This window comes from Chlorocebus sabaeus, chromosome 8 (assembly GCF_047675955.1).
Source record: "Chlorocebus sabaeus isolate Y175 chromosome 8, mChlSab1.0.hap1, whole genome shotgun sequence".
Lineage (NCBI taxonomy): Eukaryota > Metazoa > Chordata > Mammalia > Primates > Cercopithecidae > Chlorocebus > Chlorocebus sabaeus.
Genome location: NC_132911.1, coordinates 84992349 through 85019261, shown reverse-complemented (window position 1 = coordinate 85019261; position 26913 = coordinate 84992349). Strand labels below are relative to the sequence as shown.

At 38.6% G+C, this 26913-nt stretch overlaps 1 protein-coding gene across 7 annotated transcripts in view; it reads left to right on the top strand.

Moving 5' to 3' along the window:
• PAG1 (phosphoprotein membrane anchor with glycosphingolipid microdomains 1) overlaps positions 1-26913 on the top strand; it is a 141090-nt gene that overhangs the window by 43441 nt on the left and 70736 nt on the right. The window contains exon 1 of one of the 7 annotated variants that reach the window (XM_038000347.2): positions 2-26913. The exons of 5 other annotated variants lie outside the window; for them this stretch is intronic. The gene's annotated coding sequence lies outside the window, so the exon portion shown is untranslated. Of the gene's footprint in view, position 1 lies in introns of those variants that run through there. One more of the 7 variants, XM_073018168.1, reaches the window with a different exon arrangement.

Here is a 26913-nt window from a genome sequence, read left to right as displayed (position 1 = left end):
ATTTATCTGGTTTATTCTACATTATTACTCATTCAAACTGGCTTTTAGTTTAACTTTGCATGCATCAGTTGTTGATTTGCAGACTCTGTTTGGGTTAACTCTGCAGACACACAGCTTCTAAGCTGAAAAACGTCCAGGGTATGAGCTAGTCTGATTTGAGTTTAGCACTTTAGGTCTTCTGCGATAGAAACGAAGACACCAGTGGGTATACTTCCCTAAAACATGGTGTTTCCATCTGATTGGTGGTAAGCCCATCCATGGCTGAGCTTTGTAAGGCCTCTGTGAAGTTGGGCTAAATGCCTACTCTCTCTCAATCTCTTTCCTCATCTTTGAGACAGGGATAATAATTGGATAGTCTCATAGGCTTGATAGAGAGATTAATAGGATACACAGTGCTCACTGCCACCACCACCAAAAAGATATAAGGCTCTGTTTTTGGTTATCCTTATTCACGGTATTAATAATCTCATTTTGTGCTGATGATAAAGTTATGTTAATAATTCCTTAATGACCTTGGGTCATCTTCTGTGAACAGACCAAACGCAGAAAAAAACCATTCAGACTAAATGAACAGGTTAACACAAAGACATTCTGTATTTTATTTTAGGAATTAGTTTACTACAATGATTATTAGTTTTTATAATGAATCCTGGGCTTTGAAGCACTATGTCCACCCATTTGAAAGATTTATTTTACAAACCTCAAGAGTTGTGGCCTGCCCAACTCGTATTCATTTTAAATCATTATCCAGTTCCTATATGGCCTGGAAAGGAATTCATCTGGTCTAAGTTTTCCCCATTTTTCACCAAAGGAATCTTGTAAAATAGGCCACTGTCTTTTAATTAAATCTTTGCTTCAACTTACTGAGAAATTCCTTCTCTTGCCAGAGTAACCCTTTCCTCTTAGGAGAGCAGGGAGCTATTTCAGGGTTATTTTGGTTCCCCTCTGAGGCCACAGTCTTTCTAAACATAACTGCAGATCCTGGAAATCAGCCTGCCTTTTGTTAGTTAACTTAGGCTAAAGAATCAGTGCATTAAGACCTTTGATTATCCACACTCTAAAAACGCCTTCCTCTGATCTCCTAATATTTGACAAGAATCTCGATTCAGGGATTAGACATTTTCTCTAATGCATTTCCATTTCCACTAGAGCTGCTCGCCTTATACACATTATTATGGCCTGAAATGTAGAGCATTTTCCAGTTGGGGGTAATTCAGATTTAACTCAAGAATCTATATATTTTAGAATAGGCATCACATGCTTCTGTAGTAGAATCGCATTCCTCCCAATTTCTGGAAAGCATTGTGTGGTACTTTTTTGTACGTGGCTGACTTCTTGAGTTTTACTCCATCTGACCCTCCTATAGAAGCTAAGCTTGAGGGCAACGTTTATATTTTATTTTATTACCTACAACATCTAATAAATACCTGGAGCATAGTAACACACCGTGGATGCTCTAATTTATTTAAATGAATATATCTCTGACACTGTAATAAAGAAGATAGAATTCATGAAAAGTAATTTATCTCAAGCTGTGCTTTTTTTCTGACTAAATATAAGCATTCTTCTCAACAATGATGCTTTGCTTGTTATTTTTGCTACATTAAAGAAGAGCCACCAAAACCAATTTATGTCCCCTTTCCCTCTTCTGCTGAGATCAGAACTAACATGATGGCTACATTCCTTTGAAACTTGTAATTGTGTGTCATTGCCAGAGTGGAAGTAGATTCAGACAGTATCCGCACCAAATTTAGTGATAATAGTAGCGACTTTATGATGTTTTAATTTGAAATTCAAAATTTAAAATTGCCCCAACCCATTTTCGGGCTTCCAGTGTGCCTGTGCCTTGGAAATATATTTGAAACTTCCAGAGTTGTTCTTTCCAGTTATTAGAAGCATAAGCAAAGCAGGCTTGGTGTGGTGGCTCACACCTGTAATCCCAGCACTCTAGGAGGCCGAGGCGAGCAGATCACTTGAGGCCAGGAGTTCGAGACCAGCCTGGCCAACATGGTGAAACCCTGTATTTACTAAAAATATAAAAATTAGCAGTGCATGGTGTTGCACACCCATAATCCCAGCTACTTGGGGGGCTGAGGCACGATAATTGCTTGAGCCCAGGAGGCGGAGGTTTCAATGAGCTAGGATTGCCCCCCCAAAAAAGAGAAACACAAGCAAAGAGAACACAGAATCAGCAACCGTCCAGGGAGATGTGCACTCCTAAGCTGAATTAACAAATAAGTGTGTTTCTTGAGAGGCCAGAGTTAACACAATTAGTGATGAACTGCATCTTTGAGGAGCTAGGGGAAAATAATGGGATTCATTTTTAATTCAAACCAATTCTAAGCAAGAGCCTTGGCTTTCTGGAGTGGCTTTGTAATCAAAGGTTACCGCAGGGCTTGTCAGAACTTTTAACAACTGTCTCCACTGTGAAAATGGTCCTAAGTTGTAAGGTGATTGCAGAGCTGAGGAAATGATGACTCTAGACTCTAGCCAGCTTTTGTCTCGCATTTGATCTTTGGCTCACAAAGACAAGGTTAATTTCAGCATAAGCTGTTAGCTTTATTTTTTAAATCAGTCAATTTTAATAGCAGCCTGCTTATGCCCTGAAAAACATCCAAGAGCAGAAAGAAAGAGTTGGCCTGGAATATAAATAAGTGTTACAGTATAAATCTTAGCTGTCTCTAGGCCAGTAGTCAATAAAAATACTTTGCAGTCAGTCTAATTAATCTTTCATTTTCTTTTTGCTATCCTTCCTTGTGTTTATTGTGTGTGTGTGTGTTTTCTGAACTATAAAAGCATATACATAGTCACGATAGTTGGAAAATTTAATACTCTCAAGGAAGAAAAAAGTTTCCTTGTGAATCCATTACGCAAAGAGAACCATTGTTAGCATCTTGGCTGATATTTTTCCCTGAGAATTTTTCCCAAGCAAACATCATAATTTTAAAATTCCTCTTGGTTTTGTTTGCTTTTAGAGACAGGGTCTCACTCTGTTGCCCAGACTGGACATAGCTCACTGTTGCCTCAAACCCCTGAGCTCAAGAGATCCTCCTACCTCAATCTTCCAGGTAGCTAGGAGTACAGGCACATGCCACCATGCCTGGCTAGTTTTTTTATTTTTTGTAGAGATGGGGTGTCACCATGTTGCCCAGGCTGATCTCAAACTCCTGGGTTCAAGCGATCCTCCCACCTTGGCTTCCCAAAATGCTAGGATTGCAGGCATGAACCACCATGCCCAGCCTCATATTTTTAAACTGCTTATGATGAAAAATTTTATACACACAGGAGAGAATCACTGAGTCTTTACATACTCACAGTCTAGATTCACAGAGTATCAGGATTTTGCCACCATGGCTTCACCTATCCCTTTTTTCTTTTTCTCTTTCTCTTTCCTCTTTTGAAATATCAACTAAGCTACTTTTAAGAGGAAAAGAGGACTCCTGATATTCTGAGGACTGTGGAAAGCAAGGATTTGCCTGCCAATTTCACATCTTCTCACTCATCCTTTATTAGGAAGCAAAAAGTATGGTTTTACACTTCATATTGTATTGTACTTTGGGAATAAGCCGCCTTAAAGCTCAAGTCTATTGCATGCTAGATGGGTATTGATTTTTCCTCTTAAATCAATGTTTCCCTAGAGCATAGTTTTATTTATTCATAAAGCTAAGATGATGTCTGACAGGAGTTACAGCAGTGTAAATCTGTGGTGCAGGCACAATAAGAAGAGCTTTTGTAAGACTCAAAAATCCATGTTCTGATGCTAGAGGGTATCCTGATAAGCCTGAAAAAGTGCATGTGTGATGCTTCCAAGTGTAAAAGGAACATTTCAGCATATAGTTAAGTTTTACTCCTCTGTTTTCTATGCTATTTTGCAAATGAACCTAAATACATTGTGACTGAAGCCAGGCCATGATTGTGTCTGATGCACAATGGGTTGTTGGAACAGCAGGCTGGATAGAATCAAAGCTTCAGCCGCAATCTCTTGTTGACACCAAATGTCAGCTTGCTCCGGAAGGATGTAGTGGCCCTGTTGATCTGTCCCCTATAATTCTGCTCCCTGGCCTAAAGGATGGGCACTTCTGCCCAAGGGGCGGTTAACGTGAGAGTGTTCACTTTGGGATACTTCATTCACTTTGGAATAACTCTGTGTACTTGTTGGTGTGTTATAGTACATGTAACAGCTCTCTGTGTAGCTAGGCCATGTAAGTCAAGTGTAATCCTAAAAGGGTACTCCTTTTGTAGATAGATAGATATACACACATACATACACACACACATACATATATATACACATATATAATATATAGTCTATGCTCTTTTGCAAGTGTTTATGATACAAAAATTATTGTTAGACTTTTTTAACTTAAAAAAATATGCCCTGACTTTTCCCTCAACATTAACTGCTTTTTTTCCCTATGGTTGAAAAATGCTTCTAATGGCTAGAATGGCACCATTTAGAATTTTAAATGTCCAGTTTTTTTATTAGCTGGATTATTAGGTCTGATCTTAGCACAGTAGAACTGGCTGGAGAGTCAGGTGATGTAAAAGCTAGTTTCATTGTCCACTCTTGGCTGCTTTGTGACCTATGGCGACTTTCTGAACTTCTTTGGGACATTTTGTTTATATATTGGCAGGTATTCACTTCTTGATTTCCATAGACTTCCATATATCAAGACTCTTCCATTTGAAAGTAACTAGTTGATATTTAAAAAAAAAGAAAAAGGAAGTGAAAAGAGAAAAGAAGAATGCAGAAGTGAGGATTATTTCTTCATGAAGAATAAGGTTTGTTCCAGTTTTAAAAGCCCGTGACATTCTGTGAAAAGATTTCAGATGATTAGCTCAGCTACCAGGAGCCACACAGTTTTCTTAGAAATTGTGCCATTGAGGACACCAAGGGGGCCAGGGAGGACACAGCTCCAGTTAGAGGCTGGGGCCTTGAACCCCTCCCCCCGAGAGCAGCTGGTGCTCTACCAGGTCTGTGGCTGCTGCCAGGGTGCCCAGATCCCTTGCCAGAGGCTTGGGAGAAGCCTTGAAGGTGCTATCTCTTTGGATCTCTGCTGTTTCCTCTCCATTGGTAGCTACACTGGGAGCCTCTTCAGAGGAGGGTTCTAGGAATTAGAAGGGAAAGCGTATAAATGCCATTCACTACAGTACCTGTTCACTGCTGGTCATGGTTGTTCTCCTTTGCCTCGTCAGCCTCAGGCATGGAGATAACCTGGTGGCATGTCAGTGTCTTCGAGTTTTTCCCATTAAGCTCCAAGAGCATTGATTGCTATTCACTTCGTGAATGGATGTCTTGAGAAGATCGTAAGAACTGCTTTTGGAGGACCGAGGCTGCGGCCTCTGCTTCAGTAGAAACCCGAGGCGCCTGACATGCAAAGCACACTAGAGGACCTATTTGATGAAGAGAGAGTTGGCTGTTTGGAATCTAACCATTGATGTTAAGGTCTGTGTGTTAGGTTTTCTAACTAGCTTTAGTTAAGTCCTTCAAGGTCTTTTTTTTTTTTACATTCTTCCAATATAATCTGCTTTATATTCTTTAATACTATATTTTTACTCTTTTAGCATTAATTAATTATGCACTCCTCTAGGGAGCTGATTAGGAAGTCATCATCCTTGACCCTGTGTTTGGTTGCTTTAGAGCAGGGGTTTTCAGCCTTTCAGGGACCAGGCCACACAGCAGGAGGTGAGTGGTGGGCCAGCCTCCTGTCAGATCAGTGGTGGCATTAGATTCTCACAGAAGTGCGGACTCTGTTGTGAACTGCACATGTGAGGGATCTAGGTTGTGCACTCCTTATGATGATCTGAGTGGAACAGTTTCATCCCGAAACCATCCCCACTCCCACTGTCTGTGGAAAAATTGTCTTCCATGAAACTGGTCCCTGGTGCCAAAAAGGTTGGGGACCACTGCTTTAGAGTTCCTCTTGGCTCCCCAAGTCGACCCCAGTGTGGAAGCTAAAGTACTTCCATCTTGTAAGCTAATCTACCATGTTGACTTCTTATGAACAGTTCCAGGAATGTTCTGAGATTTCCAGTTTATCTTTTGTTCCTTGTATAAGAGCACATACCTACCATAAATCCTGCCCTTAGAGCAGATCAACCTTGATATACTGGTACTTACTGTAAATCCTGCCTTTAGATCAAATTCCTACTCATTTCCTCTGGAGCATGTGTAACCCTTCCCTGGGCATATAATCCTTGGGTCTGGGGGTCTAATGATGAGGAGATCTACTTGTCTTGTGGCTACCCAAGACCATGCTCCTGTCCGTAAGTTCCCCAATAAAATCACCCTGTAACCACAAGATGGACTTGTCTGCCTCCTTCTTTGGTTTCTTGACTCCGTCTGTGTTTGGGGGTCGCTTTGCATATGTGACCTTCTCATGAAACACCTGGTCATTAATGGAGTGATAGTTTCACAGCCAGACACCTGTCACACCCAAATTACTAACATAAGGTGATTCTGAATGCTGGACTTCTAGGATCAATCACAGGTTCTAGTACTTAAAAAAAAAACTTTTTAAAAATTTTTTTGGAGACTCCCACTCCGTCTTATGAAAGCTCCATCCTTACCAGTGGAGAAAGAATTTCCCTGTTGGGTCTTTGTGTCTTGCAGGTGGCCAGGGATGCTCACTGAGGCCTGTCCTGTTCAGTCACAGAGAGCTCCAGACTCTTGAGCAAGGTTTAATGAAGCTTGGCTGTGTTCTGTATTCTTTTTTCATGTCATGAAAAAAGATATTTCTTTTGTGGGCCTGCCACTTTAGGAATAAAAACCCTCCCCCAACTCCTTAGTACCAATATTGCTCTAAGAAGGAAGCACCTGGCTCTCATGGCCTTATCTGAGCCTCGAATAGAAGAGACCACACACACTGGAACAGCCCTGCCCAGGCCCACCGGGAGAGATGACTCAGTTCCAAATAGGGCTTTCATTTTAGATATTTAAATTCCGAGTTTCTCATAGTTATTCATGATTAAGAAAAGGGGCAGCTCTGCACTATTCGTCCACTTACATATTTCCTTCCTTTCACTTTTTCCATCGTTTTCCCTTTCTCCCTTTATTTAGTAGATTTTTAAAAACAAATAAAATGCTATGTAGCATAGCACCTTGCCAAGCAGGAAATTCTTATAATTTCATAATATTTTCTAAAATAGATTTTAGACCAGCCATAGTGAAATTTAATTATGGTGCTAATGTGCTTCTGAAGATTCCTGATAAAAGGCTTGTGCCCTTAATCCCATCCACTCAACAGGCCAAGGTAGGAGGATCACCTGAGTCCTGGAGTTTGAGGCTGCAGTAAACTATGATCGCACTGCTATATTCCAGCCTGGGCAAAGAAACCCCATCTCTTAAAAAAAAAAAAAAAAAAAAAAAAAAACAGATTTCTGTTGAAAGGATAAAGTTAACCCTGTCTATGATGGCTTTAACTATGACAAATCAGCCAGCAGTAAATTAAATAAATAAAATTTTTTTCTAATGTTTCATATAAGGGAAGAACCAAAAGATTGAGATTTATGTGAAAAATGAAAAATATCTGATAATGGGATCGCTGGAAAACTTAGAAAATTAGAAATGAGTCTGTGATTTCATTCATGTGATCCTTTGCCATTGCCCATCTGATGCCTCATAGCCCAAAGGCATGCTGCCAATATGGTTGTTTACATGTATTTTTTTATAGCTGAATATATATAGTTTATAAAATGTATATATGCCATTAAGATGTTGTTAGACAAGTATTAGGCCAAACAACTTATGTTTGCAGAAAACAAGTGTGAATGCAAGGAGTTTAGTGTGTTCTTAAACTTCTGCTAACAAAAGAACTCCCATTTACTTTAACAGAGATAAGTTTGCCTCCTGAGTATATGAGAATGTGGCATAGACCACAGATAGCACCTCAGAATTGATGTGAAGTCGTGACTATCGCGATGAGTGTGGGTGCTTTTATAGATAACTGAGATGTTTTTAGCTGAAGTGTCGAGAGGGGCTGGATTGTAATTATTGTTGACTCATTTTAAATTGCTTTGTTTTATAATCCCTTAATATAATAAATATGGGAATATTTGAAAATACGCCTCAAAGACACCAAACGTGATGAAAACCACCGAATTACAAGACTCAACTGCTGCCTCCCATTTGCTGTCTATCATCCTTTTCCCGTGAAAGATGGCTTTTATAGGTTGAAAGCATAGAGGATGGCTCCTTCTTGTCATTCAGATCTCTGCTTAAGGGTTACCTTCTCAGAGAGGACTTCCCCCAAGCATCCATGGCTCAGGAAACCCCCCAAGACACTCTCACCTTTCCTTTTTTACCTTTGAAATGTTCCCTATCTGATACTTTGGTGTTAGTCTTTTGTCAGTCATCACCTACAAGGTGCTAAGACCCCCATCTGTTTTGTTCACCCTGTGTCCTGAGTGCCTGGAGCTGTGCCTGGCACTGAGTAGGCATTCTTTAGATGTTCCATCTGCAGGTTTTCTCCTTTGGACCTACCCCTCTGCCTGACCTTGAGAGCATTTCGTCATCATTGCCTAGAATCAGGCCCTTGTTTTGGAATCTGTGGTACTGTATTCTCTGAATTTCCATCATTAACCAGCCTTTACTCCCTGGTTGCAGCATCTGATTAGTATGATGATAACACAACTACTGTATGTCAACATGATAAGCATTTGTGGCAAGTGAGTCCTATCAAATTTTCCAGCCACAAGAGAACTTAAGAAAGGTTTTGAGAGAGAAACGTGTAGGCATTTAAGTCTTTCCTATGCTGGTGTTAACCCTCCAGATCAGTTGGCCAGAATATTCTGCTCTGATGGTAGACCTGAGTAATAGCATGTTGTAGCTTCCTTTTTTGGTACTGTTATTTAATTTACCCCCGTGAGTAATGCTGTAAGAAGGAAGGCTTTAAGAACACTTCACTTCTCATCCCCCCATTTCCAGCCCAGTAGCCTGAGTCTAATCTTGTTATGTCTGGGAATAGAGTTACTAGATTTTCTGCTAATGGCTGTATTTTACATGATAATGAATCCAGTCTTTTCTACAAAGTCTACTTCATTTATGCAAAACAGATATAATTTGGAATGTGTATGAATGAAACTATTCTTTCAAGGGAGCAGAGAGGCTTCTGTAGAGCCTGTTAAATACAATTTTATGGGCCCTTATGTCAGGTTAACACAAGCAAATGTTGGTTCTGTGGTTATCAAGGCTAATGCTTTTTGGATAGTTTCAGGTAAAACAAAAAACAGCTTTTGAATCTCAGGGCCTTTGCTACTTATTCCCTAATTTAAGCTCAACTTGTTTTCAACCATCTTTCACACTTTGAGTAGTGACCTCTTATACTTTAGTGGCCTCAAAGTATTAGTGAGACTTCTGCTCATTGATTTTCAATAATATAGAGAAGGTATTCCAAACTGGTCCTGGCTATTAACAGAGCAAAGGCAGAAAATTAAATTAGCAGGGGGATATATCAAAAGCCTTTTGTAAGTGCCATAACGTCTCCAAAATCTAATCCCTGAGAGAAATGTATTTTGTTCTAGAAAGAATAGCTTTCTTCTATTCTGAAATACCTTTCATTTAATAGGAGAATGGATGATTGCCTGTGAATGGAATAGCAAGAATTCTCAATCCTTTAATTTTGCCACCAACTTGCTGTGGTTTATCTCAAAAAAAGATCAACCTATAAGAAAAACATCTGTGGGCTTCTCTGCTCTTTGACTTTTAGGTAGAGTTAATTGTATAGATTAATTTAAAAGTTAGGTATACTAATTAATAGTTACACATTTCAGAAGTCCTTAGCTCAGGGTATTTATTGATTTTTGTCTTTTTTGAGTTTTATAAAAAAACTAGATGCCTGAAAACACTGAATTGTTTTACAATGCTAAGTTAAGAATGAGTAACCCTGCCTTCTTACAAATGGACAAAATTTTGATTTTTGGATTTAACGCCAGTGGTCTAGTGCAGAAGCACAAATATTTACTTGCTTAATTTGGATGGATAATCAGTTTTTAAAATTTTTTTCAGAGGCAGGGGGTTAAAAAAATACTTAGGCGTTTTGTTTTGTTTTGTTTTGTTTTAAGATAGAGTCTCACTCTTTTTGGCCAGGCTGGAGTGCAATAGTGCAGTCTCGGCTCACTGCAACCTCTGCCTTATGGGTTCAAGTGATCTTCCTACCTCAGACCTCAGCCCCCTCAAGTAGATGGGATTACAGGTGTGCACTCCCATACCCAGCTAATTTTTGTATTTTTAGTAGAGATGGGCTTTCACCATGTTGGCCAGGCTTGTCTCGAACTACTGACCTTAAGTGATTGACCTCCCAAAGTGCTGGGATTACAGGCATGAGCCACAACACCCAGCCCCAAAATACTTAGGCTTTTTAAGCAAGATAAATGTGCTTTAGGGAGACCTTTTTGCAGAGGCTGATTTAGTTTTGGGAAGATAATAGACTCCTTTGAGAAGCTAATGAATATTCTAGACTGTCTGAAGAAAGACACATGCACAGAAAATTTGACATAATTGCAGGTAGTTTACAGACCCTCTGAAACTTGGCCAAGATCCTGTTGGCACCTATCTATAGGACTCCAGGTAAACAGACCCTGACTTATTTCTTCCAAGCAGGAGGTATGTTTAATTTTGTGCTGTAAATACTAGTCTTTCAATTTCTGGTAGTAACATAGCACCCCAGGCATATTTGAATTGTATAAAATGCTGTAATATTTTTATCTAGACAGAAACAACATTTACAGTTGGCCCTCTGTGTCTCTGGGTTCCACATCCATGGATTCAACCAACCTCTAATTCAAAGTATTCAAAGAAAAAAAAAGAATACTTGCCTCTGTACCGAACGTGTACAAACTTCGTTTCTTGTTATTCTCTAAACAATGCAGTATATCAACTACTTACATAGCATTTACATTGTATTAAGTATTATAAGTAATCTGGACATGTTTTAAAGTACATGGGAGGATGTGTATAGTTTATATGCAAATACTATGCCATTTCATATATATATATATATACTTCAGTATATATACTTAAGTGTCTGGGGATTTTGGTATCTGAGGAGGGTTCTGGAACCAGTCCCCCAGATACCAAGGGACAGCGGTATTTAATCATTTTGCAATGAAGTATATATTTAAGATGCTGACAATTATTAAAGAAATAGTTATATAGAACACTTATTGAATTAAGAAGATTCATTTTCTGGTTTTGGTTTTTTTTTTTTTGAGACATGATCTTGCTCTGTTGCCCAGGTTGGAGTGCAATGGTATAATCATATCTCAGTGCAGCTTCCAACTCCTGGGCTCAAACAACCCTCCTGCCTTAGCCTCCCCAAGTAGCTGGGACTACAGGTGCACACCATGATACCTGGCTGCTTTTTTATCTTTCGTAAAGACAGGGTCTTTCTATGTTGCTCAGGCTGGTCACAAACTCCTAGTCTCAAGTGATCCTTTCACTTTGGCCTCCCAAAGCATTGTGATTATAGGCATGAGCCACCAGGCCTGGCCTGAATTTCTAATACCAGCTTTAAACAGTCTTGCTGTGGTGCCCAGGTTGGAGTGTAATGGTGTAATCATACCTCAGTGCAGCCTCCAACTCCTGGGCTCAAGCGATCCTCCTGCTTTAGCCTCCTACAGGCGCACACCGCCAGCTTTAAAAGAACCCCCAAATCAATTCTATTGTTAATTTTCAGTCTGTCTTTCCCCTAAGTGGGGATGTTAGGAAAGAAAATAGTATCAGCTTTTAGTACTACTTGCCTGGCATTTTTTAATTTGTTTTTCCCAAGTATTCCTAGTAAATTTTGCTTTATTCTCCTTTATGTACACACATTGAAACCTGCAGAAGGATGGTTTCTTTTCTTTGTACTGCTGTTGTTCAGAACTGCTATAAGAATCTACAGGTCCTTTTTTGGGTCCATGGTAGATTACAGTTTAACAAGCATTTCATCTTAGCAGGAACTAGGATTAGGATTGGGGAAAAATGAACAAAGAAATCTCTCACCGAACAATTCCTATATATCCACTAAGGTCCGGCTCAAATCTCCTCTTCTCTGCAAAAAGTTCCCTAATCCGTTCCATTTCACTTCTCTTGGCAAGTTTTTGATACCTCCCTTAAGGCAGTATTTACCATTATCAGTTTATGTAGTCCCTTCTGCTAGACAAGGAGTTTAACTAATGGGACTGGAGTTATTTTTGCTTTTGTTATTGATATGTAAAACAATGGCTATCAAAGGATTTATATATATGGTAGGAAGAAGTACAAGAAAAGTCATTAACTTAAAAAGAAAAAGGGATTTAAGTTATAAGTAAAAGACTGGACTTTAATATTCTAGTATATTTTACCAGTGATACCATTTTTCCAAACATTTCTGAAAAATTTAATAATCACATGAAACACACTCAGTTATTAAATTTATTTAACTATCAGTTATTGCTAAGATGGGATTAAAGTCAGTTCTTAATTTTTCAAAAAAATATGATCCCCGGGATGAATTCATTCATTTCTTTAATTTACCAAACCGAATTCTTCAAATGTTTATTTTATACCATGAAATCAGTTCCTCTTCCTGAATTTCCTATCCCAGTTAATGGCACCACCGTATGGGCAACATAGTGAGACCATGTCTCTACAAAAAAAAGTAAAAATTAGCCGGGCATGGTGGGACGTTCCTGTAGTCCCACCTGTTTGAGAGGCTGAGGCAGGAGGATTGCTTGAGCCCAAGAGTTGTAGGCTGCAGTGAGCTATCATTGCACCGCCGCACTCCCGAGCAAGACCCTCTGTCAACAACAACAAAAAAGATATTAATTCAGAGATGAGACAGTGTCTTGGACAGGACTGACCTTGGCTTAGTCATTATATCCTTAAACTATTGATGTGCCTCAAGGTTATAATAATAATAATGACCACATTGGGTTCTTTCTACACACCAAGGACAGTGATAACACGTTCCCCCTTCTCCCATCCAGTCTTCATCATGAGCTTTTGAAATGTAGGTATGATTGAGAGTGAGGGGTATAGGGCCGACTCCTTGGGCTGGAATCAGACCTCTATCACCACTTACCAACTGTCTCACTTAGACATGTTTTCCTGCCCCCCCACCCCGTGCCTTAGTATACTCATCTGTAAAACAGATAATACTATCTCATTCTGAGGATTGATAGAAATATTAATATACTCTTGAACCCTGTGCCTTATGTTAGCTGTTAGAGTCATTATCCTCATTTTGCAGTCAAGGCATCTGAGCCTCAGAGGTTAAATAACTTGCCCCATTTCTCACACAGTCAGTATGAATCAGAGCCAGGGTTTTGGAACCATCTGTCTTACTGCAAGGCCTTGTGTGTGGGATATATCCTTATTGAACTGAATGGAAATTCACAATTACATGTTTTCAAATTTCATAGCATAGAAATTTGTCTTACATATGTTCTTCCTGGGTGATCTTATCCATTCCAAGGACTTCATTTGCCATCTAATTTAGAGTTGGCAAACTATGACCTGCAAGCTGAATACATTCTGGCACCTAGTTTTGTAAATAAAGTTTTATTGGAACACAGGCACACTCATCCTTTAGCTTCTGTTGATGGTGGCTTTTGTGCAACACTGTCAGAGTTGGGTAGTTGTGAGAGAGCCTATGGCCTGCAAAGCCTAAAATGTTTACTCTCTGGCCCTTTACAGAAAGCATTCACATACTCTGATCTTGCTCACTACTTTCAGCCTTTCTCATAAGATCTTGATTTCTAAATTTAGCCACCCACCAAATTTCTTCATGCCCCATATCTACCTTAAAATCAACATTTTCCAACCTGATTTCTTCAAATGTCCATTTCCCACCCTGAAATCAGTTCCTCTTCCTGAATTTCCTATCCCAGTTAATGACACCATGATATGCCCAAGGTGTATTACCCCTTTTTATTGCTCATGCCTGATATCTTCAAAAGGCCTGTTCATTGATTATCCTAAATACATACACTTTTTGAAGACAGCAACCTAGGCTTTTAAGTAACCAATGATGATCATTCTAGTATTCTCAGTCCCCAAATGTGCAATTAGACCAGAAATTCCTTTGACAGTCCGTCAGAAGTCGCTTTAAGGTATATTCAATGAGAAATAACTATGGTCTGTCTCCATCAAGTAAGCCATGGAAATATGAATCCATTTCTCAACTTTAGATAGTATTTCACAAGTAAGAATTAAAGAATGCCAGAAAGTCAGAATGTTGTAAAATTTGTAGTCATTACTCGAATATATGGAAAAGAACACGGGTATACGATTTATTGAGTTGTCACTTCAAAGTTATTCATCATTAATGTTTTAAAATTAAATCTCATTTATTTATTCAGGGCCTCCTTGGCTGGTAGAGTAAGAAGTTAAAGTTCTAACATCAGATTATCATTTTTTCTTGTTCATCCAAAGAATATATTCAGATAATACATTCATGTTCATTTTCATCAATATTACTTGAATATTATTCCAAAGCTCATGATATTATTAACTCTGCATTCTCTTTTATGAATTTACAATTACAATTATGCTATAATAACTGATGAAGAGCACAGAAGAGCATAGTAAAAATAAATAAACTTTGAAATACGAAAGGATTAGCGGGGATAATAAATATCCACTCAGTGTCTTAGCATCTTTGATCTTGGCATTTGTTCTGTCTAGCAAATATTTTCATAGTACTTTAATTTCAGTTTCTTTATCTGAAAAATTATGCAGGAGCAGCCTTTGTTTTCCAAGAACAACAGAGATGTTTATAGCATTTAAGTCAAAAGCAGAGGTAATAAATTCATTCTAATCCTCTGAACAAAGACATTAGCCTTTGTGTAGCACAGGGATTTGAGTTTGTTCTCACAAAATAATCCCAAGAATAATAGTTCCCTGTGCTTACAATTGATCTTAAAGATTAATATATTTCTGTGGTTAATGATTATGTAATATATTAATAAGCTTCTCCAAATACTTCCTGAAATTTTAATTATCTGTAGACTTTTAAAGCTATATTTTGATCAGCCATGTAAAGAAGCAGTGTAACTCAATCACTGTCAAATTAAGGATGATTTTACATTCTGCTTTAGAGAAAAATGCCACCCACCGTCAGTCTGCAAAATAGCTGAAATACTTAGAAGAAAAAAAGTAAGTAATTAAGGATGGTAAGCTAAAATACTGTCTCAGTGCCCTTTTTGTCAACTAGCCTCATGCAGTGGTGGGGGCTACTGAAGTTAGGATTTCACTGTGCCTTCTGCTGGGAGTGCAGGTGCCCTTGGCTGGCCTCCCACCTAAGCTAGAGGGTGGCACTTAAAGTCTCGACACAGAGTCTCACATATAAATCACTTTCAAGTCTTTAAATAGGTTTTAGCTATGAAAATGAAAATTTGGAAACTACTTGCTTCAACAATGAGGACATGACTAAGGATATAAAAATATTTAATAGTTTATAGTCTTCAAAATGATTTATGCAGGCTATTTTGAAACATAGAAATGCATTTTGTATGTAACTGAAAACGGTACATAACACTATATTTGCTGACGGCAACTTGCTAAATATTTACATAAAATTAAAAATCAAAGGAAATATCAGAGTACAATAGAGTTTAATGTTCATTGGTTTCTCTGTTTTCTATAAAGTCATTTAATTTTACAAAAATTGTTATGACCTGTTTGTCTTAAGAACGTAAAAACCCTCCTTTTCTCATCATTCTAATGAGAAAGGATGTTCAGTGTTCCTAATGACTTAAAGATGAATTTTTGGAATAAGATCCATTTATAAATTAGGTCTCTTCTGATGTTTTTCTTTTCCTGGGTTGCCAAAATCTTATATATGTGCAATAAGCCAAAAAAAGGTGGGAAGATGAACAGAAGATTTAGATTTCTAATTAATTGAACACAGAGAAATACCTAAGTAGATGTGCCCATCTATAGCAATTTATGTGACAGTTTGGGGCTGATGGTTTCAAAAATCTTAAGTCGTTTTTAAAGAGCACCTGGCTGTGATTCATGTAAATTAGGACTTCTCTGTTCTCATTTTTCTATTTCCTCTTATCACATCTAACAGGGACACTAATCCAGTAGTGCTCATTTTACATAAGAGCAGAGCCTTCAGGCTTAACTTGGGCATGTGATAGAGCTGGCATCGCGTCATCCAGCCCAGCGCTCAGTATCAGAGACAGCTTACAGATGGATGGAGAAAAACCCATCCATCTGTAAGAAAGACAGCATAAGAAATAATGCTGCATTCATTAAGAGGCATATATATGTATAAGCTTTATCTCAAGAAAAGTAAAATGTAAGACAAATGTAAAGTCACAATCCTCTAGAGAAAGAGAGTGGTAGAAGAATATAGGCAACTCAAATTCACTTTGGCTACCTTCTCTACTTGTTCAATTATATAAGGCTGATGTTTCTGGGAGGTGGAAGGCAGTGAGTTTGTGTTTCTTTTGGAATGAGCACATGTTCTACTGGCTTCTGCCAGCTCATGCAGCAGGAATGTGGGGATGTGACTGTGGAGTTGACTCACCAGCTGATGGACTCAAGCACCTACTTTTCTCCTTTCATTGCCTCAGTGGGTTTCTCTACATTGCCTTACTGGGTTTGCTTGTCTGTCTGTTTTCCTATCTGGAAGGAATCCAAATGCCTTAAATCTAAATGTATTTACCACACATGAATTAACTTATAGGCAAATATAGATAGAAAGGACTGTGAGTACCATTTATTTTTTCATTTCAGGACTAAGCTTTGGTCTCTCTCCCATATCTTGTCATGGCATTTTATGACAGCTACACTTATGAAGGGGTAACTTCATACTAAAATTGTGACTTGAGAACTGCAGCATGGTGCTGGAGCCTCAGATCCCTGTGATTTTAGAAGCATAAAACTCAAAACTGAATTTCAAAGAGGGTCTTCTGCAGCCACATTCTTACCACTCTTCTTGTGAATGTTTAAATCAAAGTTTGCTTTATTAGATAAATTCTGGCTTTTGGGTATATGAATGAGGTAGACTAATATATGTGATTAAATTCTCATTCATTTGATAAGAGGATTAAATGCTTCATTGCAAAATGCCAAAGGATATTTTTAATTTATAGTCTCAATTTTAATTGAAACCCTATCATTCTGTTTTGAGCATTGAGGAATAACAATGAAACATGTTTAAGTTATAAAGTAATGATTATGTTGTATTAATTTTAAGGCAGTTTTCCCTAGTTTTGTTTTCATAGGAAAAATATTTACAAGTTAATTTTTGTTTTTATCCATATATAAAATGAAAATAGTACATTAAATATGACATCCTGTGTCAAATGGGACAGACTGGGGCAGAGACCAGGAGAGCAGGGCAGGACCTTCTCCATCCCCAGTCCCAGCATGGGGTTTGTTGTATGGTAGGTACTCAGTAAATATTTATTGAATCTCCAAATGAATGATTAACTCCTGGGAGTCAGCAGTCTAGACTGGAGTACCAGCGCTGTTAGTCCTCAGTAATATCACTGAACCTCTCAGTCTTAGTTTACCCATTTGTAAAATAGGCATGGTGATGTTTCCTGTCGTTTTAATGGAAGACTGTGAGAATTAAAGGGAAAATGTGTGGCACATTTTAGAAAACTGGAAAATGGTGATATAAGGAATCCTTTCTGGCATTATTATTTTGCTATGTGCTGCTTGTTAGTGCCCAGTGTTTGTTAATATTAACATACAGTTAGCATTCAACAAATGCATATTTAAAATAAGCTAATGCACTCACAGTAAAATTGAGGACATATTAGCAATTTATCATAAATTATTTGACTTAGCATTTTTTAAACCCTATATTTATTTAGGCATAATTGTAATTCCTTTATGTACCTAGTTTACTTTGCGTTTTCATAGGTGGACATTGAAAAATATACATAAACAAATAAATCATTACTTCCCTGCAGCATTGTACATTAATAGCTTTTTGTGTACATGTGATTAGGAGTCGGCAAAAGATAATGTAGCACGTAGTATAAAGGTTTAAGATGTAAGTAAATGAGAAGCTGGCTTATTGCTGTCACTTCTTTGGAAATTAGATTAGGACATATATCACATAAAATTCACTCTTAGATATGTTGTGAAGCTAACGACAGGCTTTGTTGAAGTGAGGTTTTGTGGGTTTTGATGAAGAAAATCAATCGGTATATGCTTATCTTTTATTCTTTCTTCTTGCTCAGTGTGCAATTAGGTTTGCTTTGCAGGATCACAGTATAGAGCATATATTCATTTTATATTCACCCTGCCTGTAATGATTGTATGCTAGGACTTCTAAATGACACCAAAAATGCATTAATAAAGTCATAATCATTAGCCAGAATCACAAGTATTATAGTCCTAAATTTTGTTTTATTTTCTCTTTATGTCCTTAATTGATGATATATTAATGATTGAACCCATTTGAGTTTGTTTGTACTGTATATTATATATTGCAATGAAACACTGGGCTGCAAAGATTTATGAAACATGACCCAGAACTGTCCAGGCAGGGAGATGGGACACAATTTCACGTCAGCTTTTAAGATCATCTAATAAATGTATGTACGTTTATATATATGAATGATGCTGGCGTCATTGATGTAAATCATAATAATGACAACCACCCTGAATTTCCCAAGTTCTGAGAAAAACTAAGAGATAAGATAAAATCGTTGTCAGATAAGGCTCCAACATCACCCTTATTATCTGTAAAGGCCAGGCTGCAGGGCATGGTTTATTTGTTCTCCTAATATGGAACCCAGGAATTAAGCACAGGTCACAGTGGCTGGGGCAGGCCTCTCTGGGCCCAAAGAATCAACTCAAATTATTTGCTGGAGGATCAGAGGAGAATTCATATTCCTGGATGGTAGCCCTGCTCCCTACAGAGAGAAGGCAAGAGCTGAGTCCAGGAGATGCTTCCTCAAATTGCCCATTAGGCATGTATGTCACTCAGCCTCCCTTTGGGTGGAGTACATGAAGAGATGGAAAGAGAGGTGTTATGTGCTTGAAATGTGTAGGGGAAAAAAGAATTCTCCCCCAATATAAGACAGGTAATATAATATTTGATGTCAAGTGAATTGGGCAGAATCTAAGGGCAGAAAGAAAAGAATAAGCCTTGCTAAAAAGGACAGTCAGGACTTAGAACTAAGTGGTCAGGGGAGAAGGGGGAAGAGCATTCCAGGCAAGAATGGTATCAGCAAAGGCACAAGCTGGGACGGTGAGTTTGTATTGGAAAAAAGTCAAGGCTGGTGAATCGGGTTACAGTGGGCTGGAAAGTTCTAACCATAGGAACTAGGGAGTTCCTTACCCAGGGAGCTTTCGGAAGTGGTGCATTTGAGTACTTATTTGTGAACATGTGTAGGAGAGGTTTACTTTTTTCTTTATTGTATCCTAGAACACTGAACTCTAACAATGGCTTTCATATATTTGCATGATTCTCTCTATAGTTTATCTTGGCTAATTACATTTAAGTATGGGTCTCCAATTATATGTTGAACTCCATGACTAATCATCAGATTTTGATAGCAAAGAGCCTATAATTTCCTGAATATATGACCTATGTAAGGACATGTTGCAGAGAGAAGCTATTTCCTTTACCACGGGAAAAATTTGTTTGTGGTTACATTAGAAGCTACCTCTAAAAGACACTTAGCTCTGACATAGTTTTTAAAGTTGAAGTTTGTAGTGTGTGTCCATCTGAGTGGACCCTGTGGAATCCTGCTTACCGCGTCATGCCCATACGCACGAGACAAGAGCCTTTTGATTTTAAAGGCTTCTGTTTCTGTTTAAGTGATTATTATATACATTCCACCAAAATAAAGACTTTTCTCAAAAGAAGGCATTCATGCAGTCAACAAACGTATGAAAAAAACTCAAAATCACTGATCATTAGAAAAATGCAAATCAAAACCACAATGAGCTGCCATCTCACATCACAGAATGGCTGTTATTAAAAAGTCAAGAAACAGATGCTGGCAAAGTTATAGAGAAAAAGGAACGCTTTTCCACTGTTGGTGGGATGGTAAATTAGTTCAACCATTGTAGAAGACAATGTGGTGATTCCTCAAAGACCTAGAGGCAGAAATACCATTTGACCCAGCAACCCCATTACTGCGTATATACCCAAAGAAATGTAAACTGTTCTATTATAAAAATACATGCACACGTATCTTCATTGCGGCACTATTCACAATAGCAAAGATATGGAATCAACCTAAATGCCCATCAGTGAGAGACTGGGTAAAGAAAATGTGGCACATATGCAACATAGAGTACTGTGCAGCCACAGAAAGGAACGAGAACATGTCTTTTGCAGGGACAGGGATGGAGCAGGAAACCATTACCCTCAGGAAACTAATACAGGAAGAAAAAACCAAATACCAAGTGTTCTCATTTATAAGTGGGAGCTGAATAATGAGAACACATGGACACATGGTGGGAACAGCATATACTGGGACCTGCCAGAGGGTTGGGGGGTGGGAGGAGGGAGAGCATCAGGAAGAATAACTAATGGATGCTGGGCTTAATACCTAGTTGATGGTATGATCTGTGCAGCAAACCACCATGGCACACGTTTACCTGTGTAATAAATCTGCATGTCCTGCACATGTACCCCTGAACTTAAAATAAAAATTGGAAATTAAAAAAAAAAAAAAGACCTTAGAAATGGGGCTTCCAGGAGTGGTTGTGATCAATTACGGGATTACTACAATAGATTTTGTTATTCCATGCGTTAAATTATGTTTGCCCAAAAACAATGTTACTAAAAAGAAAAAAAATTTTGATATGAAACTCTGCTATAGGTCTATCTTGTACCCATAAAGCAAATGTTAACTCCTTGCTGAATGCTTTGGGTATCAAATGGTGATAAGAGAAGGGGGAAAGGACACATCAGCTGCCTTTCCTATCATGGAGGAGTTTGAAATTTCACTGGGGAGATGGGACAAGAAGTCACAAGATAGGTGGTAAAAACTAAAACGTATCCGTAAAACAGTTTATGGATAAGCACCAGGATGCGTGCTTTTAGTCATCCAATACTTCATTTATTTGGAAGGCTTACTAAACAGTTTGCAAAGCATTAGAGATGCGTTCTTTTGCCTGACACACTGACAAAGATTACTGCCTTGCACCGAGGTCATTGGATTCACTCTGTAACTGATATCCTCTCCAAGACCAAAAGTTTGGTAGGTTTTTAGGATTCTCTTCTTGGCTGTCATTTTATCATCTGTAAAATGAGGGCTTTGGAACCAAATGAATGTCTTAATTCCTTCCCAGCTCTAATATTTACTGACATAAGAGTATCCCTAATGACACAGAGAAAAAGAGGAGAGAATCAGGATAATGTAAGACAGAAGGAAAGTTGTGAGGTCGAGTTATGCTGTTACATGGCCAGTGCTAAAGCAATGGGATGGTTCAGAGTAAATGGGTCTGACGTGAGATATCCTTATCTGTCAAGTTTTCTTTTGGATGCTATAAACATTACAGGCTGCAGTATTTTTCTTTTTTATTAATGCAGAAGGTCTATTTTATTTTGTCTGTGAAAGAATTGGCTTGTTTTAACAGAAATCCTTGTAGTTTGGGATGGGTTGAATGAACCACTCTTTTTTAAAGAAACAACTTATTGAGATATAGTATCTTTCACATACTGTACAATTCACCTATTTAAAGTATACAGTTTAGTGACTTTCAGTATATTCAGCTGTGGAACCATCACCACAATCAATTTTAGAACATTCTCATAACCCCAGAAGGAAACCCCTCACCCCTAGGCTGTCACCCCACCTCCAATTTCCCCATCTCACACTCCTTCTAGCTCTAGGCAACTACTGATGTACTTTCTGTCTCTAGTGAGCTGCTCTTAAATGAAGGAGACAGTCAGTGGACATCAGAGACTAAGCACCATAGTGCAGCTTTATCCAGACACATGTATTTAATGATTGGAGCTGTTAGAGTTCGCAGTATCTGATGGCAAAATCTAGTTTCTAAATGATATTGATCAGAAGAATGAATGTCATCAAAAATAATAATCTGAAAATAGCCACAAATTCAGTGCCCAGGAAAGTACTCTTCAGCCATTATCAGCATCAGTCATTTGCGGTCAGCCTGACATACTCTACCTCGTTGCATGAGGCATGTTTAACAAAATAAAAAATTATGATACATTTCTTACAGTTGTTATATTTTTGTGGCACTCGTGTATGGTTCAGCCAGCGAAATCCCACTTTGGACATTCTGTGTGCGGTGACTTTGCTAGGAGACATTGAATGGCTCTACTTTCAAGGAGCAGCGTAGAAGTGGGTGATAGGTACGTATAAACAAGCGAGTGCAAAATAACATCAAAATACTCCAGGTGCAGCATAGGGGCACTCACAAGGACAGCCAGTTCTGCCCAGGGAAACTGGTGGGGAGGGGTGCCAGAAACAGCTCATGGTGAAGGTGGAGCTGCAGATAAGCAATGGAACAGTAGTCATGCTTAGGGAATGGGAGAAGCACATTTAGGTAGAGAGACCAGTGTGTTCAAATGCACCCACATAGGAAGCATCCTAGAGCCTTTGGATGTAAGCAGATAAGGCAGTAGGGTGGTTGCAGGAGAAGTTGTGAGGGGGATTCTGAGGCTGTGCATCAGTGTGTGAAAGGGGCTATGTGAGATCCCTAAGGAGTTGGACTTGACCCACTGTTTTAGTTTCTTGTGACTGCTGTAAAAAAGTACAGCAAATTGGGTAGCTTAGAACAGTAGAAGTGTATTTTCTCCCAGTTCTGGATGCCAAAAGTCCAAAATCAAGATGTCAGCAGGACCATGTTCCCTCCAAAGCCTGCAGGGGATGGATCTTTCCTTGCCTCTTCCTGCTTCTGGTAGGTCAGGCATTCCTTGGCTTGTGGCAGCAAAATTCCAGCCTTTGCCTCTGGCTTCAGATGGCGTGTCCCCTGTGCCTCTTCACATCTGCCTTCCTCTAGGCACATCTGTTTCTGTATCCAAATTTCCACCTTTTATGTAAGGACATCAATCCTAATGGGTTAGGGCTTACCCTAGTGACCTCATTTTAACTTGATTACCTTTGTAAGGACCCTGTTTCCAAATGAAGTCACATTCTGAGGTACTGGGGGTTAAGACTCTAACATTTTTTAGGGGACAAAATTCAACCCATTACTGGCCCCAGGCATTCAGATCTTATTGCAGGGAAGTCAAGTGTTAATATTTGCATTTCAGAAAGTCACTGGGAGAATTGTGTGGAGGATGAATGCGAAAAGGGCACGAGTAGTTGGGAACCTCTTGGCCTTGACCGTGTAAGAAGCCTTGTGGGCTGTTTACTTTATCCTTCACACTCCAGATTCTTCAAGTTTAAAAAGAAGAAGAAAAAGAAATCTGCACATGCACAGCAGGACTAGAAAGTCAGGGAGAAAAACCACCAGTGGAGAAGGATATTTAAGAATTCCCACAAGGTACTAAAAGAAATGAATTGATTCGCGGTGAAACCCAGAAGAACAAAGGATTATATTCCCTTTTACCGTTACATACCATATATTAATAAAACTTTGGTTTTAGGTCAGTAAGGAGCAGGAGAATCAAATGAAAGTGTGCATGCCCTTTGACTCAGCAACTCCATGTCTAGGAATCCTATCTATACTCACTCATGTGCTGAAATATATATGCAGGACTAATCATTGTAATGTCATTTGTAATTGAGGAAAACCAAAAATAATCTAAGTATCCATTGGCACAAAATGCCCAATTATAGTATAACCACACCATTCATTGAATGTTCTATAGTTACTAAAAGGAATGAGATAACCCTATACGTACTGACATGGAACATTCTCTAACACACAGTAAATGAACACAATGAAACTGTTGAACAGTGACTAGTATAGGGTACTATATATGTAACAAAGAAAGAAAGAACCTTTTGATTTTTCTATCTTTCCAGACCTTTTTAAAGTATTGTACTGAACTCTAACATTGCTTACCTGTGGGATTAGGGAATATAGTGAAAAGGAATATTCTTTTTTAAAACATAATACTCTATATCCTGTGTGTTCTGTGAAGTTTTTCAGTAAGCATGCAGTATACCAAAACTGGACATTTACTATAACAGGTAAGGAGACAGAATCCATGAGACTTGAGACTTCACCAGTGGGTGAATGTGGTGAACAGCGGGGTGGTAAAGATGGGAAAGTAGAGGAGGGGTGGAAGGGATGGGGTAAGGGGAGCATGAATTCAAAACACTCAGAAGCATAAGCGCAACATTTTAAAGGGAGCTATTAATAAAAAAAGACAAAGTATGTATTTTATTGTAAAAGGGGTCTAGGAGTATTAGTTTGAGAAATAGGAGGATTTATGCATCTTCAACTATGATTGGTGGAGCCCATCAGCATAAGAATGGAGAAACAGTGCCATGAGATGAGAGCCAGTTGCAGAAATTAATGTCATTCCCAGAATCTCTTCTGCTAGAGTGTATACAGCCACCAAAACGGCCACCTATGACTTATCCCTAGTGATCCATAAATTGCAAACAAAGTAACACCTCAGGGATAGGTACTTATCTCTGAAATGGGAGGGAAAAGTCTTTACCCCTTCTCTTCTTTAACACCTTTACTTGTTCCTCTCTGTGTTTTCCCATCTCTGCTTGACTCTCCTGTTCCTCCTTCTCTTCCTCACCACTCTTTCTGTTTTACACACACATACACCTACCCACCCTGTGATACAAATCTACTAACCTGAACAAAAAGTTAAAGAAAGAGAACTCATAGAAGAAAATGGTTTCCAAATCTGATGAGCACCTCCAAATGATTAAGAGGAAAAAGATTTTTTGCCAAAATTATCTTGTGAAAATTGTCATGGCCTACTTATTTTATCATAAAAAAGTGTGTTAAAGGTGATGTTAACATAGCAGAAAGCTTGAAAAACAAGTGATAACCGTATTTCCAAATCAGCTTGTATATGCCTAGTGGTTTGCAGTTAGTGACCAAATGCTTTCACAGCATTATCTCGTTTGAGCCTCACACTGACCCTTTGGATGAGGTAATGCTTCCATGTCTTTATGGAAGGGGACGTTGAGTCCCAGAAATGGGCGGGAGCCTTGGCTGTTGAGGCATAGGCTGTTTTCTATGACACCGATGCCTGTCCGGCCTCAGCAGAGTATAGTTGGTACCCCATGGATTTATCTCTCGAGCTAAACCTTTCAGACTTTATCTTCCCAAATCTTGTTCTGTCAGCTGCCTTAATCCTGAAGAACCACAGACGTTAGCAAAGTATACTAATCTGTGTTATTTATTTATAAAGCAGATTGGTCATTTGAACAACAAGAAGTTTGGTAGACAAAGGGGTTAAGATTGTGCCCTTTGGGAGACCAGCAACAATAGCTTACAAAGTGAAAATGCAGAATTTAATTTCGGAAATAGTGTTATTTCCTCATTCATGATACTAACTATGGGTATTATCATGAGCTGTGAGCAATGGAGAAAGAGCCAAAGAAATGAGGTTTTGATCCCCGCCAGGCTCTGAGGTATTTCTTGGTACCTGGCTGACAAATATTGGCGATATTTGTTCATAAGAAGAATTAGCTATGAATTATTTCACTAATTCGTAGCATGCAATCCTGAGCTTCTCCATCTGAAGGGGAGAAAACAGAGAAATTATTACTAAATGTACTACCTAAAAGAGGTAGAAGTGTAATCAAGGAAGTCATTCAGTGATATGTTTACTTTTTAGAAGTTTCCAGACATAACACAGCACAATTGCAGCTTTCCTCCGCAAAGTCATCAAACAGCTAAAATGTACAAATGGGAATAGGGATATAAAATGGAACTGAAGACAAATGGAGAGCCACAGCAGCCCCCACAATACTTCCCTGGTGTTGGTTCCTCCCGAGACCATAGTCTGGGCTGACATCTTCTCTCCTTCCAGCATCTCTTTCAAATAATGTGAAGATCTGGTAAATGGCCAGTCAAACCTCTGGCTGCTCATTCTGGTAGGTCTGAGGTTAGTTTTGCTGTAACACATCTCTCTTATTTTGTCCCTCTATTGTGATTTTGTATGGATTTTTTTGCCTCTACTACTTCTTAACAACAGGATAGTTACCATGGCAACACCTGTTGATGGCAGACAAAAAAAAAAAGTGATTTTACAGGGAAGAGGCTGCTCCTATCTTTCTTGCTCCTCACTCTCATGGTTAAAATTCAAGGGGTGTTTTTGTTTCTTTGTTTCTTCTTTCTAGTCTTGTGGGTGACACTAATTTTCCCCATTTTGGCAGATTAATGTGGAAACTGCTGTCTGCTGCTTCAGTTTTCCATGCAAAGATGCAGCCATGTTACCCTTGGGAGCATTTGTTGTCATGATTTTTACCAGCTGTAATAGACATTGTGCCTTTGTACAAGGGAGTTTACAGTCTTTCACATCTGATTTTTCTTTCTCCTTTCTTATTTCCTTCTTCTCTTTCCTCTTCCACCCTTATTTGATCAATCAGAAGAGCCCATATTCCTTCTTTGACTAGATAGCCAAAGGTCTGCAGTAGTAAAGTCCAAATTTCACATGTCACTTAAAATGCCATTAGTCTGGATATCAAAACAATAAAGTAAAACATAGGGTATACATAATAACAATTAGTTCTATAAACAATCAGTTTGAAGGAAATATATTCTAGATAGTAAATAAATGGAAGAACCTTAAAAAATAATAATGTACTGAAGAACAGTCATACATGATAACTGGTTAATGTCTTCTTATACATATGTAGCTATATCGTAAATATTCCACATTTAAGCAAGCATTTTGATATGCCTCATGTAGACGTGGCATTGCAGAATAATCTTTGGATGAGTTTTTTTTGCTTGTTTGTTTGTTTGTTTGTTTTTGCACCAGCTCTAACACCAAATCACCTGATTAGGGGAAGAAGCATAGGTAGCATCGGTGAAATGGCTAAGCCACCACAATGGAGGTGGAGGTGAAG